The sequence below is a fragment of the Pseudorca crassidens genome, chromosome 2 (genome assembly GCF_039906515.1).
Source record: "Pseudorca crassidens isolate mPseCra1 chromosome 2, mPseCra1.hap1, whole genome shotgun sequence".
In the NCBI taxonomy this organism is placed as follows: Eukaryota; Metazoa; Chordata; class Mammalia; order Artiodactyla; family Delphinidae; genus Pseudorca; species Pseudorca crassidens.
In genome coordinates, this window is record NC_090297.1 from 37,209,330 (window position 1) to 37,225,962 (window position 16,633).

Sequence of the window (16,633 nt, forward strand, 5' to 3'; positions counted from 1 at the left end):
GAGCTTTTGGTGTCATATCCAATAAACCATTGCCTCATCCAACATCAAGAATATTTATACTATATTTTCTTCTAAGAGTTTTACATTTAGGTTTTTGATCCATTTTGAGTTATTTTTATTTTTTTATTTTTTGGCGATACACGGGCCTCTCACTGTTGTGGTCTCTCCCGTTGCGGCGCACAGGCTCCGGACGCACAGGCTCAGCGGCCATGGCTCACGGGCCCAGCCGCTCCGCGGCATGTGGGATCTTCCCAGACCGGGGCACGAACCCGTGTCCCCTGCATCGGCAGGCGGACTCTCAACCACTGCACCACCAGGGAAGCCCGAGTTAATTTTTTATATGGTGAGAGTTAGGGGTCCAGTTTATTCTTTTGCTGTTGACGTTCAATTGCCCCAGCATCATTTACTGAAAAAACTATTTTTTCCCCACTGAATACTCTTGGCATCCTTGTCAAAAATCAATTGACCACAGGTGTATGAGTTTTTGGGGGGCTCTCAATTCTATTCCATTGATCTATTCCAGTAGTCTTTCTTTTCATGACAGTAGATCATTGTCATTGCGCTCTGGGGTCAGAATGCTGAATTTGAATCCTGGCTCTACTACTTACTTGCTGTACAACTTTAGGCAATTACTTAACCTCTCAGAGCCTCCATTTTCACATCCGTAAATGGCGTTAATAATAGTATCTATTACAAGGGGAGGTTGTTAACAATAACTATGATAATGTTCATAAAGCACTTCGTTCTGGAACATAATAAATACTCAAAAGTATTATTATTATTTCACCATACTGTTTGTGTTAGGCAGGAATAGAAACACGTTTCTCTGGAAACACGTGAAGGGAACTGTGTAATAGGTATGGTATTTCAGTTTACTTAGATTGAGTACCTGATACATGCAATAAAACACAGAAGATTCCAAAATAGTAAGGAATAGCCTGGGGCTCTTTCTGCCTTTGTTGAAATTGTCGATGGCTTACTTGGTCCTTAAAATGTGTTTAAAAAAGGGACCTCAGAGGCTGCTGCATCTAGATGAAGTGATATATGAAGATAAGTGATTCCTACAGACTCTGTATCTGGGTCAGACCTACAAGGCTGACACTCAAAATGGCTTTGGGCTGTTCACCTATTGGTCAGTCCAGTCATGTGGTACAGCTATGACTCTAGCCACAAGGTGGATACCTTAGGCTGGATTCCCCCAGAAGGTACAGCCTGAGATTACTGTTCAGGGGCAAGTAGTTCACTGCAGGAAGTAATCCCAGGGACCAAAGGGGGTGACTAGGGATAGGGAAACAAAGAAGGGAAAGCTAATTCAAGGGTCCATACTTGAGTTGATCACAGCTGTGGAAACTGGGGCTTGATCGTGCTGGAACCTTCTGAAGAACTGTGAAAACCACCTCAAAATTGTCTGCCCATAGGCCAGAGGAGGGGAGAATTTATCCTTCAACTCCTATCCTGTTGGGTCAAGGGTTTTCTCATGAGTTGTTAGTACCCTCACACTTCCAGAAGCACCAGTGTGAGTGCCAGGTGGTTCCTACAGAAGCCTGAGAAGGAAAGAGAGATGCCTGGAGGAGCTTAGGTGAGGTGCTGTTACATGACACATGTGTGAAGCTGCTTCCCCAGCAATGATGGTGTCAAAACAGGACCAAGAGGGGCTTCCCTGGTGGCGCATTTGTTGAGAGTCCGCCTGCCGATGCAAGGGACACGGGTTCGTGCCCCAGTCCGGGAAGATTCCACATGCCGCGGAGCGGCTGGGCCCGTAAGCCATGGCCACTGAGCCTGCGCGTCCGGAGCCTGTGCTCCGCAACGGGAGAGGCCACAACAGTGAGAGGCCCGCGTACTGCAAAAAAAAAAAAAAACAGGACCAAGAGGGTATGAGGTGAGCACAAGAGATAGCCAACACAGTGAGTGAATCAGCCACTAGCTGGCCTTCAGCATGGGATTAATTGTTGTCTTTTCATGGTGGTTGACTTCATCTGCTGGCAGGGGCAAGAAACAGCTAAATTAGAGTCCTAAGGAAACATATCTCTGTTCTTTATCTTGTGCTGAGCTCTCTCTCCAAACTGAGGACCAAGTACAGTCAGCCCCCCAAAAGCCACGGGTTCCACATCGGTGGAATTGGAGGGCTGACTGTACTCTGCCATTTTATATAAGGGACTTAAGCATCCATGGATTTTGGTACACACAGGGGAGGTCGGGGTGTCCCGGAACCAATCCCCCACAGATAATGACGGACATCCATACATGACTTCCCCTGATTACAAAGGCTGGCTTTATTTTTATTTTTTTGGCCGTACCATGCGGCATGCAGAATCCTAGTTCTCCAACCAAAAATCAAATCCACACCGCCCTGCAGTGGAAGTGTGGAGTCTCAACCACTGAACTGCCAGGGAAGTCCCTGGCATTTTAAAATAGCAAAGGAAAAATAATTGTAGACTCCTAGAAGAGTCGAGTCATGAATGTAGAGGTGTCACAGCGAGGGGTGTGGTGCAGAGATTGAGAGGGAGAAATCGTATTCACTGGGGAAAATGATGAGGGCTTCAAGCAGAAGGTGGCATTTGGGGACAGGCCTTGGAAGGACAAATGGATTTGGGTAGGCATGTTCTTGGGATCAAGGACTCAGCAACATCCCAAAAGGTCCTCTGCCTAGAGTGGAAAATGGGGACCAGGAGGACAAAAGAGCAGATCTTAGAGAAAATAGAGACTACTCCAAAGGAATAAAAAGAAACGAAGATCTAAAAGTGAATCTTGCTGTTGTCCCTTTTAGTTATCTAGGAGGGTGTGTTAGTTTCCTATTGCTGCTGTAACAAATTACCACAAAATTAGTAGCTTAAAGCAACACAAATTTGTTATCTTACAGTTCCGGAGATCAGAAGTTTGACAAGGGTCTCACGGGGTTAAAATTAACTGACTGATTGTCAGGACTGTGGAAATGGGGAGAATCCATTTCCTTGCCTTTTCCATCTGCCAGAGGCAGCCCCATTCCTTGACATGTGGCTCCTTCCTATCTTCAAAGCCAGCGATGGTTGAATCTCTTCTCACACAGAATCACTTCAGCTTCTGCTTCTATTGTCACACCTCCCTCTCTGACTCTGATTCCTCTTTGGCCTCCATCTTCCACTTTTAAAGACCCTTGTGATTACACTGGACCCACCAGGATAATCAATCAGCTAATTAACAACCTTGATTCCCCTTTGTTATATAACAGAACACAGTCACAGGTTCCAGAGATTAGGATGTGAATATCTTTGAGGGTCCATTACTCTTCCAACAGAGGGGATAAAGGAATAAATACGAACTCTTTCCAAGGCCGTCCATGCTCTCTGAATGTCCCAGCCTCCACTGTTGAGGAAGGTCTTGCTGTCCATGGGTATTTCCTTGTCCAGGGCCATCTGGTTGCACATCCTGCCTGCTGCAGCCTCACAGATGGGTTGGGGGCAGTGACACTGTGCAATGATGCTGTGTGCAACTTCGGGACTCCTCACTGCCCTTCTGTGGCTTTCCCACATTGGGCCTTCTCCAGCTCCTGTCCTTGGGCATCCTCCAAAGAAGGGAAGGGGTTCCTTTCCTCAAACTGCCTTCTGTGTAAGGGAAACTAAACATGAAGTCATACTGGTACTCTATGTCCACAGAGGACTCTACTCAAATCTGTGTCTCATGGAAGGAAGCACGAAATCAAATATATGTGGTAATACTAAAAACCACTGAACTGTACAATTTAAAATTAATTTTTTGGGGGGGCCACACCACATGGCTTAGTTCGCCGACCAGGGATCAAACCCGGGCCTCCAGCAGTGAAAGCGCTGAGTCCTAACCACTGGACCGCCAGGGAATTCCTGAAAATTTTATAGTGTGTGAACTGCAAATCAGTTTTAAAAAATAGTGTTACTGGGAGTTCCCTGGTGGTCCAGTGGTTAGGACTCGGCAGTTTCACTGCCAGGGGCCCAGGTTCAATCCTTGGTCAGGGAACTAAGATGCTGCAGGCCACGTGCCACGGCCAAAAAAAAGAAAAAAGTGTTACCAAAAAGTCTGTGGCAGGATTACTCATCCCTTCATTAATTCATTGATTTGCTAATATACTCACTGATTCTGCATATGTTTGTTGAGTGTTTACAAAATGTGAGTGCCAACTCCATCAGTGCATGCTCTCTCTGGTAACCATCTTTTTGATGCCAACTCAGCTCACCAACTGCCTTCCCTGAGAATCGCCTTTCCCCAATCCACCTACACAGCTGGAGCCCTGGGGCCCTGGAAGCCATGTTTATCTGACTTGACTCTAACCCCTTAACCCCAGCTGACTGGACTCAAGCTGGGCCAGTCAGATTTCTCTGCCATGAAACTGGGACTTAGTTTTGGCCCTCTTCTCTCCACACGTACCATACCATCCCTCAAAGCTACCACCCTTCCCCGTGGCTTCATCTCTATTATAATGACTCCCACACATATATCACCAGACCAGCCTCTGGAGCTCCACAGGTGTCCATCCAACCGGCCCCTGGGCAGCTCCACTTGGATGTCCCACAGGCACATCAAACTCTATCTGATCCTTCATTTCACTCACATCAGGGGCTGCTTTCTATTCTCTTTTCCAGACAGGAGCTAACATCCCAGTCAAAGCCTCTAGGTCCTGAGGCAGGGACTGTGTCCTGGATTTCTTTGTGTCTTCCACAGCATCTGGCACAAAAACTCACACTTGGTAAACACTGATTAGTTAGTGGGTTGAGTTTGGGCTACCTTACTCAAATCAATTATAGGTTCATTTTAGCAAAGGCTGCAAGCAGATACTGTCAGAGTAGAATTGCTTTGGTGATTGGCAGTGTAATGTTTTAGATTTTTTTAGCTAAGTCAATATACTAAAAATAACTCCCAGAGTTCCCAATTGCTTTTGGACACGATGTGATTTATCAAAATTCCCAGCCCAAGGAGGAGAGAGGAAGAGCCAGGTCCTTGCCTCCAGTGTTTGGGAAAGTCATAGGCACCAAATGGCTTAAAGCCACATTTATCTGTGGAGTTCTGGGGCTGAGTGCATTGCCATTGTCTGCTTTTACCATGACAGAGAAAAAAGAGTTAGCATTACTGAGCCCTTGCTGCGTGCTGGTTACTTAACCTATGTCTACATTGCTGTTATGGGCTAAGTTGTGTGCCCCCAAAATTCCTATGCTGAAGTCCTTATGCCCAGTACCTTGAAATGAGACTGTATTTGGAGATAGGGTCTTTAAAGAGGTAGTTAAGCTAAAATGAGGTCATATGGGTGAGCCCTAATCCAATATAACTGGCGTCCTTATAAGAAGAGATTAGGACAGAGACACACACTGAGGAAAGGCCATGTGAAGACATAGGAGGAAGATGGCCATCAATAAGCCAAGGAGAGAGCCCTTAAAAGCAATCAATCCTACAGAAAATTTGATCTCAGACTTCCAGCTTCCAGAATTATGAGAAAACAAATTTGTTGTTTAAGCCACCCAGTTTAGGGCCTCCCTGGTGGCGCAGTGGTTGAGAGTCCACCTGCCGATGCAGGGGACATGGGTTCGTGCCCCGGTCCGGGAGGATCCTGCGTGCCGCGGAGTGGCTGGGCCCATGAGACATGGCCGCTGAGCCTGCGCGTCCGGAGCCTCTGCTCCGCAACGGGAGAGGCCACAACAGTGAGAGGCCCGCGTACCGCAAAAAAATAAAAAGCCACCCAGTTTGTGCTCTTTGTTATGTCAGCCCAAGCAAGTTAATACAGTCCCATTTAATCCTTCTATCAATCTAAAAAATAAATTATTAGCTCCATTTTATAGATAAGGAAACTGAGGCAAGGAGAAGTGAAATGATTTCCCCATCTTCCAGCCCACAAGTGACAGGGTGGGATGGGAGCCTAGGTTTACCCAACATAGAGACCCCATGGTAACCAATGTCCTTCATTCTCAGGGCTCTGGGCCACTCAGAGATCTGACAAAACTGTGGTGTGCTCCCACTGACCTTTCCTCTCTCCTTGACCTTTGAGGGTTCCCTTGGTGTCTCCCTCTCTCTGAGCACCCCACCCTAACCTCAGGCATTGTCAATGACTTCCTGGCACAACTAGCTCCTTGGTCTCATTCAAGACACTCAGAAATCTTTGAGTGCCCTTGTGTAGATGCTCTTTCTTGAAGCCCTAACATTTTAGGGTCTGTCTCACCCCAATATCACGAACTAGAGTTAGTGGAGGTGGGGGCGGGGTCTCTCCACTACTGTCCTCATCTAGAAAGCTAGCCAGAGGGCAGGACAATTGTCCAAGCAGAGCACTGCACCAGTCCGACCTCAGGGTGGTTCCCATACAGCATTTTACTTAATCCTCACAACAAACCTGAGTTAGGCATTACTATCATCTTCATTTTACAGATGAGAAAACAGAGGCACCAAGCAATTAAGAAACTTGCCCAATACCACATAGTGACACTTGACCTTCCTAGGAGTCAGGGAAGGCCTCCTTGAGAAAGCACATTTGAGCTGAGAGAGGACTAGAAAATGGAAGAACAGCATGTGCAAAGATCCAATGGCAGGATGGAGCCTTTGCGTTTGAGGTGCTAAGGGAAGATCATGTGGCTGAAGCCCAGAGTAAGAGGAGAGAAGGGTAAGATGAGGCAGGGGCTATGCTAGGCAGGGCCTCGGAGGCCTCGCTGAAGGTTTGGGTCTATGTCATAAGAGCAACAGGAAGCCATCAGGTTTTAACCAGGGAGATGACGGAATCAGGTTTGCAGTTTGAAAAAACTCCTTCTGAGGACAGTGTAGATAAAAGATTACAGGGAGAGTGTAGGGAGAGCATTAGGGTCCATGGCAGTAATCCAGGTAACATGGATTAGGACAATAGCAGTGGAGGTAGGAGTGTAGATGGAGGGACTTCCCTGGTGGTCCAGTGGTTAGGACTCTGTGCTTCCACTGCAGGGGGCACGGGTTCAATTCCCTGTTGGGGATCTAAGATCCTGCATGCCACATGGCACGGTCAAATAAATAAAAGAAAAAAAAAGGAATGGAGAGGGAAATAAATAAATGCTTTTAAGAGCTCTTTAAGAGGGAAAGTGACAGCATTTGGTGATAGATTGGACACAGGGTGAGGCAGAAGTTGAGGTCCCACGTTTCTGGCTGGTACAACTAGCTGGTCAGTACATAGTTCATTCAGACAGGGAACACTGGACAAAGAAAAGGTGTGGGAGAAACTGTGTGTTCAGCCTTAGGTATGCTGAATTTGAGGTAAGACACTCAAGTGGAACTATCCAATAAGCAGTGGGGTATGCAGGTTTGAAGGTCAAAAGGGAGGTATGGCCTGGACATGACTATTTGGGAGTCGTATCCAGGACCAGTCTATCTACTAGGCATGGGTAGGCCTATTAGTGCCCCAATACTCTTAGGGCTCGTCAAAAAAAAAAAAGCTTTAATCTCCTTTAAATCAGAAAAAAAGTTTATTTTATTTTATTTTTTTAAAGACACTTCTATTTCTTTTTTTTTTTTTGGCTGCCTTGGGTCTTCGTTGCTGCGCGCAGGCTTTCTCTAGTTGCAGCAAGCGGGGGCTACTCTTCGTTGTGGTGTGCAGGCTTCTCACTGCGGTGGCTGCCCTTGTTGCAGAGCACGGGCTCTAGGTGCGTGGGCTTCAGTAGTTGTGGCATGTGGGCTCAGTAGTTGTGGCTCGCGGGCTCTAGAGCACTGGCTCAGTAGTAGTGGCACATGGGCTTAGCTGCTTCGCGGCATGTGGGATCTTCCTAGACCAGGGCTTGAACCCGTGTCCCCTGCATTGGCAAGCAGATTGCCAACCACTGCGCCACCAGGGAAGTCCCAGAAAAAAGTTTTAATAAAGATGTTTTAATAGATAATATTAATATATTCATCTTTACACCAATGCAGTCATAAAACATAAAAAAGAAATTGTTTGGGCTTCCCTGGTGGCGCAGTGGTTGAGAGTCCGCCTGCCGACGCAGGGGACATGGGTTTGTGCCCCGGTCCGGGAAGATCCCACATGCCGCGGAGCGGCTGGGCCTGTGAGCCATGGCCGCTGAGCCTGTGCGTCTGGAGCCTGTGCTCCGCAACAGGAGAGGCCACAACAGTGAGAGGCCTGCATACCGCAAAAAAAAAAAAAGAAAGAAATTGTTCTGTAGGAAGGGGCCCACAAAAGTCGTAATGCTGCCCTGGTTATATTAGTAAGGATGCTTTCTACCACAAAATATCAGAAAGCCCACTCTCAATAGCTTCAGCAGTGACAATATTTAATTTCCCTTGTTCAGCATTAGGGTGGCCTCCAGGGATGGCGGGGCACTCATGCCCTCAAGGACAAAGACTCCTTCCAGCTCTCCACTCTGCCATCCCTCTGTTGGCTCCATTCTCAGCTTGGGAGCACACCAGCTTCAGTAGGTCCAGGACATATCTAGACTTGACAACATTCCCAGGAAGAGAGCCACTGGGCATGTCGCTTCCAGTGATTCTCTCCTAGGAGTGAGAAAACCTTTCCCAGAAGCCCCCCAGCAAGTGTCCTCTTAGTCTCACTGGGTATAACCCCATTCCTAAACCAGTTACTGGCAAGAAGGAAGGAATTTATACGATGGGCTCAGATTGGGGTGCGTCAGAGGTTAGGGAGTCTTCTAGACTCTCTTCTCTAGAAGTCTTCCTCCAGGAGGTGGAACCTGAAGCCAAAAGCAAGGATGAGCTCATCCAGGGAAGAGAATTCAGAAAGAGAAGCACAGAGGATGTAGGAGCTTCAGCATTTCCATCTACTGAGGGCTAAAGGAGCAAAGGTTGAATCAGTTCCTGCTACAGAGGGGCTTCCTGTCTGATGGAAGAGACGCATCATTAAACACAGTTGCAAATGGACTGGAATTTGAGAGCAGACTGGGTTGGAGGCCCCGCTGTGTGTTAATACGTATGTGACTGGGTAGGTTTCTTAAGCTTTCTGCCTCAGTTTCCTTTTTGTATAGTACCGTACACATAGTAGATATCAAATAAATGCAGCCATCATTGTTTTATTATCATCCACATTATTATATATAGGTGGCAGGAAGCCACTGGAAGGGAATTAACAGGCAGATTTGTGTCTAGGTTAGATGGCTTAGGCAGGTTGTGCTCTGTCCCTGCTCTGGGTTTCCTCTTCACTAGGTCACTGTGAGCAACTCACTGAGTTTCCCTCTGGCTGTCCCCAAGGCTGAATGTCACCAGAACCCTCCAGGCCCCAGCAGCATCTCCATAAAATCTGTGTGTTGGTTTTAGCTGCACTCCTGTGCTTTGGAATTAGGATAAATTACTATCCCTCCTTTCACTCCTGTCTGATTACATTGTTGCCACTCAAAGAAATTAATCAGGTTTATTAAGCATGACCTCTCTTTTGTAAGCCCTGCTCCCAGTCAGCCGATATGTAGTACCTGTCTGCTGCTCTCCTAGTTCAGTTCCAGTTGGAGAGGCCTCAACCTTTCTCAGTGTTCTGGTGGGGGTACCGACAGGCGGCCGAGTGGCCACATCTTTTGTTATTTGCAGAGACTGATGTTCTGGGCTGGGTTGGACAAAGACAGGATGCTCTGCTGTAGTGAGCACAAGGCCCTTTGTTGCCATGGCTGTGGAAGAAATAGGAACAAAAGGGATAAACGTTGCATCCAAATATGCTAATAATTAACACTTAACACCATGGATATAAAAAGCATTTAATACTAAATTACTATGATCATAATAGCTATTCTTCATTCAGCCCTACTCCATATGGCATCATGGCTTGGTAGTTAAGTACATGTGAACTGGAGCCTGACTGCCTGGGTCCAAATCCTGGCTCTGCTATTTACCAGTGTGGGCAAGTTACTCACGCTCTTTGAGTCTCAGTTTTGTATCTATAAAGCACGGACAATGGAAGTACACAACTCATAGGGTTATGTGAGTTCATATTATGCTTATAAAGCACTTAAACATGACCTACCACATAATAAGCACTCAATAAATATTATATTTTTATATACATTGGTCAGCAAATTTAGACCTCAAAACAAACATATGATGTAGACATTATCATTATTATTATTATCCCTATTTATCAATTGAGGAAATCAAGACTCAGAGAGGTTGAGTAACTTTCCCAAGGTTACCCAGCAAGAAAGTAACAGAATCCAATTCTGACTGACCCTAAAGTCTTGTGCTTTCCACTGCACCAGGTCACTGTCTTCCATGAGCTCCTGGCAAGAGGTCCCACATCAATGTGATGGTACAGTATTGGTAACTTGCACAAATTCCTCTTCCCTTTCATCACAGTTAGAACTAGGTATTTTCAGAATGAAGGAAAGAGGAATCCTGTGGACAAGGCAGCTTAAGCAAGGTTTCTCTTCTCTCTGCCCCTGCTTTACGCCCAGATCCTCAGCCTTCCCTAGAATGTACAAGGCCCAGTTCTCTAGTGGAAGCTGGAAAGCCAGCTAGGGAAGAGCAGAGACATGGCCCAGCTCTGGGTAAGACCTGCTCAAGTACCACCCATCTGATGGCTTGGCTGGCAGAGTGGAGCCACAGGGAAGAACCTGGCCATGGGGTGCCAGGCCACACCAGTGCCAGGGGCTGGCAGGTTTGAGGCCAAGATGATCCAGGACAGATCTTGCACCCTAAAAATCTTTGGACATCACCAATAAAATAAAGTAAAACAGCACAGCCCAAAGCACCTTCCTGCCGGAGAACTTAAAATTCTTGAAGGATGCCTGCATTTTGTCTTTTAATGTAAAGGAATCCCAGAGTCTGGCTTATCACACCTCCTGTGGAGTGGATATCTGGCTGCCAGACCAATAAGTGTTCATCAGGGCTCTGACCACTGCACAGCCTAGTCAGGCCTCTGCCCATTCTTCCACACAACCAAAGTCAGGCCTCTGCTCATGCTTCTACACAACCAACTCTTGTTTTGTATTCAAAAGCAGTTCAATTCCTAAACAACCATCTGGGCAAAAATAAAACTCAGCCTTACAGATATTTCTAGGAAAGAGGGGCAGTTGGCTATCTCATTAATTGCAACACTCACTGAGCCTAAACTCTGGGCAAGGCACTGTACTTACCATGACCCTTGTCACATCCCCACCCATCCCCCCACCCCTCACTTATCTCTTGAGTTTATGGCTAGCTCCTGATGGCCCCTCCCCTGTGCCTCTCTCCTGTCCAGATGTCCATTTGCAATCAGATAAGGCCTGGTTGGGTTCATCCTGGACTCTGGGAAACATAGCCTTGGCTTCTTGATGAATATACAGCCTGGTGTCAGGATGACAGCCTGTGAAGGGGCCTCCCTGAAGTCCCCAGGCTATGCCCACACCTAGTTCAAGACAGCAGAGACTTCTCTGATGTGGACAGGCAAGCTGTCAATGCTATGTGGATCCCCTACCCCCCACTCAGGCCCTGATCACAGACCCTCTTCCTCAACCCTTTCCACCCACACCTGCCTCTTGCCTCCTACTCACACTCCTGGGGCTCTCAAATGGTGACTAGAGAAGGAAGGAAATGGCCAGGCTAAAGATTCAGTGAAAATAGCTGAAGCTTTGTACTCGGACAGATAAGGGTTTGAATTTCACCATGTTACTTAACAGCTGCGTGACTTGGTCTGGTTACTTGAGTCTGGTCTCGAGTCTCAGTTTTCTAATCTCTGAAAGGAAAACAATCTTCTTAGGGTTTCTGTGAGGATTAGAAAAGATATGCATAAGTATGTTATGCCCAGCAGCACTGAATAAATGGTAGACATTGTCAGACATAAGTTGGTCTCTTTATATTCCTTTAAAGTATATATACTTTCTCTCCCTAAATTCTTACAACCACCAGGCTACAGGGTCAGCCCACCAGTGGTGTTGCTGCAAGGAGCTTGGCTGGGTTGGAGCCAGCTCTCCTGCTGGGCCTAGACCTTAGTCTAGTGCATTGGTGGGGGTTTCAACCCCTCTGTCCACGGTTCAGTGACCAATCCTCCTGATTTGCCTGGGATTGTCCCAGATTTACGACTAAAATTTCCACATCCTGGGAGCACAGGCAGTTCAGTCTTGGGAAAACTGGTATGATCGGTCACCCTATCAAGTCAGCTGACCCACAGCAGATGGAGAACGTGTCAGACCCAGGAAGTAGCTGGGCTTCCCATAACCTTTCCCAGTTTGCTGGATGGATGGGGCCAGGCTGGGCATCAAATCTGCCCTTCCTTCTGGGTTCCCAGCCAAGACCTGGTTAAGTTGAGGCCAAGGGTGACACCCAGAGGTCATGTGAAAAACTGCAGTCTGGTAATCACCCACCTGGCCCTTGAGGCCTTCGCTTGTTCATTAGTAAATATTTATTGAGCTCTCAACGCGTACCAACCCTTGTGTTAGGCACTGGGCATAAGTCTCAGGGTCTTGGAAGGCATCCTCAAACAAGTTAAATTTATGCTGAGACCTACTTATTGAGAAGGTGTTTGCCAGGTCAAGGCAGGAGGGAAAGAGAGAGTATTCCAGGCAGGAAGGAACAGCAAAGACAAAAACTCTGAGTGGGAAGGAGCATAAAACATTCAAGAAACTAATTACAGTATGAAGGAGGGGGTTAGTAGTGACAACAGTTGGTGACTAACAATTGTTAGTGGTGACAACAGTTAGGTTGCCAAGGTCTAATCAGCCAGGGGAGATTTATTTGTCTTTACCCTAAGTGCAATCAGAACTTAGTGAAGGGTTTTAAGCAGGACTGTAACATAATCAGATCTGCATTTTTCAAAGCTCACTCTGGCTACAGGGTGGAGACTGGTTTGGAGAGTAGTAAGTCTAAAGCCAGGGAGGCAATTAGAAGGTCATTGCAGTGTCCAGGTGGTACACAGTGAGGACCTGGACTTGGGTAGTGTGGGGAGATGATGAGAGATGTGATAGTTTGAGAGGCATTATGGAGATAGAATGGGCAGGGACATGGTGATGGACTGGAGGTGAAGGTTGAGGGACAGTGAGGTTCAAAAATGACTTGCAGGTTTCTGGCTAGGACCACTGGACAGCAGTGGAACAGCTGCTGAGAAGGGAGCACCAGAGGAGGAGGATGTTGGGCATGTTGAATCTGAGGTGCCCGTGGGACATGCGTGCACATCAAGATGGCAAATAAGCAGGTGGATAAAGATTAGGAAGAAGGAAATAATGTGGGGGTCATCTGCATGCAGATGGTAACTGAAGCCCTAAGCAGCACCAACATTCACAAGTGGGCAGAGGAAGACCAGGCAAGTACGATATTATAAAAGCCAGGGCAAGAGTGTTTCAGAAAGGAGAGAGCGGTCAACCTTTCCTTAGATCCTTTTAAAGTGAAGTGGTGGAGAGAAGCCAAGTTAGAGTGAGTTGTGCTGTAAGCAGGAGGTGAAGAGGTGGAGAAAGCAACTGTAGACAACTGTTTCAATAAATGTGGCTAAACTATCAAAGTTATCAGTGAGAGTGTAATTAGGTACAACTTTTTTGAATGGCAATTAGGCAGAATTTATGAAAATTAAAAATACACACAGCCTTTACCCCAACAATTCTACTTCCAAGAAGTTAGCCTACAAATGTACTTCACCCATGCACAAAGACTTACAGAGAGGATATTTACTGTGGCATTTTATAAATAGCTAAAGTGAAATACAATTTGCATACTCAACAGGGGGCTGGTTAAATTAGCTATAAAACAGCCACACAACAGGATATTATATATCTGTTAAAAAGAACATGCTGGGGGTGGTGTTGGTGGGATGAATTGGGAGATTGGGATTGACATATATACATTAATGCATAAAATAGATAACTAATAAGAACCTGCTGTATAAAAAAATAAATTAAATTTAAAAAAATAACATGCTAGATTTATATGTATTGAAATGGATACATCAGGACTGGATGCATCAGGACTTCCCTGGTGGCGCGGTGGTTGGGAGCCCACCTGCCAAAACAGGGGACACGGGTTCAAGCCCTGGTGCAGGAAGATCCCACATGTCGTAGAGCAACTAAGCCCGTGTGCCACAACTACTGAGCCTGCGCTCTAGAGCCCGTGAGCCACAACTACTAAGCCCACGCGCCTAGAGCCCATGCTCTGCAACAAGACAGGAAACCGCACTGAGAGGCCCACGCACCACAATGAAGAGTGGTCCCTGCTCATCACAGCTAGAGGAGGCCCGCGTGCAGCAACGAAGACCCAATGCAGCCAAATAAATAATTAATTAATTAATTAAAAAAAAAAGACTGGATGCATCAAGGAAAAAGGACAGCCATATATGCTTGTATAAATGCATAGAAAATGCTTAAAAAGGATACACAAGAAACTCTTCACAGTGGTTATTTCTGCAGGGTAGTCAGCGAAGGAGAATTTTACTTTTGATTTTATGTTTTTTCATGTTTGGATTTTTAAAAATATTTTTTTATTTATTTGGCTGCGCCGGGTCTTAGTTGCAGCACGCGGGATCTTCATTGCGGCATGTGGGGTTTTTAGTTGAGGCATGTGGGATCTCGTTCCCTGACCAGGGATCAAACCCAGGCCCCCTGCATTGGGAACGTGGAGTCTTAGCCACTGGACCACCAGAGAAGTCCCTATATGTTTGGATATTTATTGCAAGCAGGTACAGTGAAATTTTACATAATTTATGTCTTTAAAAACTAATTTTCAATGGGCAGAAGACCTAAATAGACATTTCTCCAAAGAAGACATACAGATGGTCAATAGGCACATGAAAAGACACTCAACATCACTAATTATTAGATAAATGCAAATCAAAACGACAATGAGGTACCACCTCACAATGGTCAAAAATCAAATCATCAAAAAGGCTACAAACAATAAATGCTGGAGAGGGTGTGGGGAAAAGGAAACCCTCCTACACTGTTGGTGGGAATGTAAATTGGTGCAGCCTCTATGGAAAACAGTATGGAGGTTCCTTAAAAAACTAAAAATAGAGCTACCGTATGATCCAGCAGTCCCACTCCTGGGCATATATCCAGAAAAGATGAAAACTCTAATTCAAAAAGATACATGCAGGGAACTCCCTGGCAGTCCAGTGGTTAAGAAAGCACTTTCACTGCCATGGGCCTGGCTTCAATCCCTGGCTGGGGAACTAAGATCCCACAAGCGGAGAAGCGCCAGCGGTGGGCGGGGAGCTAAGAGAATAAATGCACTATAATGGTTAAGAGACTAAAAACTAAGCCAGATTTGAAATTCCATCCTTTCCATTTACCAGCTGTCTGCCTTGTGCAAATTATTTAACTCTTCTTTGCCTCAGTCTCCCCAACTACAAAGTGGACATGATTATAGTATTTTTGTTTAATGAGTTAATGTATGTTAAGCATAGAAGCCTTTGTTCTTATTACAAACAGCCATTATCCATAATTAAATTAAAAGTAGGGGCAATGCCAAGTGTGTGTGTGTGTTCTTAGCAGATAGCAAAGTTCCCCATACGTAGTATGAGTAAAACAAATATTTATTAAATAAATGATACACTAGAAAGAAAAAAGTACTCGGAAAATCATTTTTTGTTCTCAGACACTTTTTTTTACTTTGTATATGTTAGTTCCATGAAATAAAATGTTAAATTAAAAAAAAACGTGGTATATGGGACTTCCCTGGTGGCACAGTGGATAAGACTCCGTGCTCCCACTGCAGGGGCCCGGGTTTGATCCCTGGTCAGGGAACTAGATCTCACATGCATGCCGCAACTAAGGAGCCCTGGAGCCGCAACGAAGGAGCCCGCCTGCCGCAACTAAGACCCGGTGTAACCAAATAAATAAATATCTTTTTTTTAAAATGTGGTATATATATATATATATATATACAATGGAATATTAGCCATAAAAATAATGAAATATTGCCATTTGCAGCAACATGGGTGGACCTAGAGAATATCACACTAAGTGAAGTTAGAGAAAGACAAATATATATCATTTATATGTGGAATCTAAAATATAACACAAATGAATATATATATACAAAACAGAAACAGACTCACAGACATAGAAGACAAACTTACAGTTATCAAAGGGGAAGGGGACGGGGGTCGGGAGGAGAATAAATTAGGAGTGTGGGATTAACAGATACAAACTACTATACATAAAATAAATAAGCAACAAGAATTTACTGTATAGCACAGGGAACTATATTCAATATCTTGTAGTAACCTATGAAGGAAAATAATCTGAAAAAAAATATATATATATAACTGAATCACTTTGCTGTACACATGAAACTAGCACAATATTGTAAATCAACTATACTTTAATTTTTAAAAATCCTTATTTTTATAAGTTTGGCTGTGAAGGGTAGGAGAATTATACAAAAATAGTTGTAGAAGTAAGCAGGATAGAGGGAGGGCTTTTTGGTTGGTTTTTTTTTAAGATGAAAGAGACCTGATGATCTCTCTTAAAAGGGACAGAATGAAGATATATGGGAGAGAGAGGAAAATCAGTAAAGCAAGCTCACTGATGATGTGAGTGTTGGTGAGACCCAGAGCCCTGGTTAGTCTAACCCAGGTGGCACTCTTACTTCACAGTGACAGGGGAGGAGAGGGTGGTATCAGCAGGTCTTCAGGGCACCTGTAGAGGCCCTGCCCTATGGAAATGAAAATACATCTCTTCCCCAGGAAGCTCCCAATCTAGGGGTTTAATGAGCTGACCCTTGAACAACGTGGTGGGGGGTGGTAGGGTTAGGGGGCCAACCCCTGTGCAGTTGGAAATCCCTGTAAAATCTG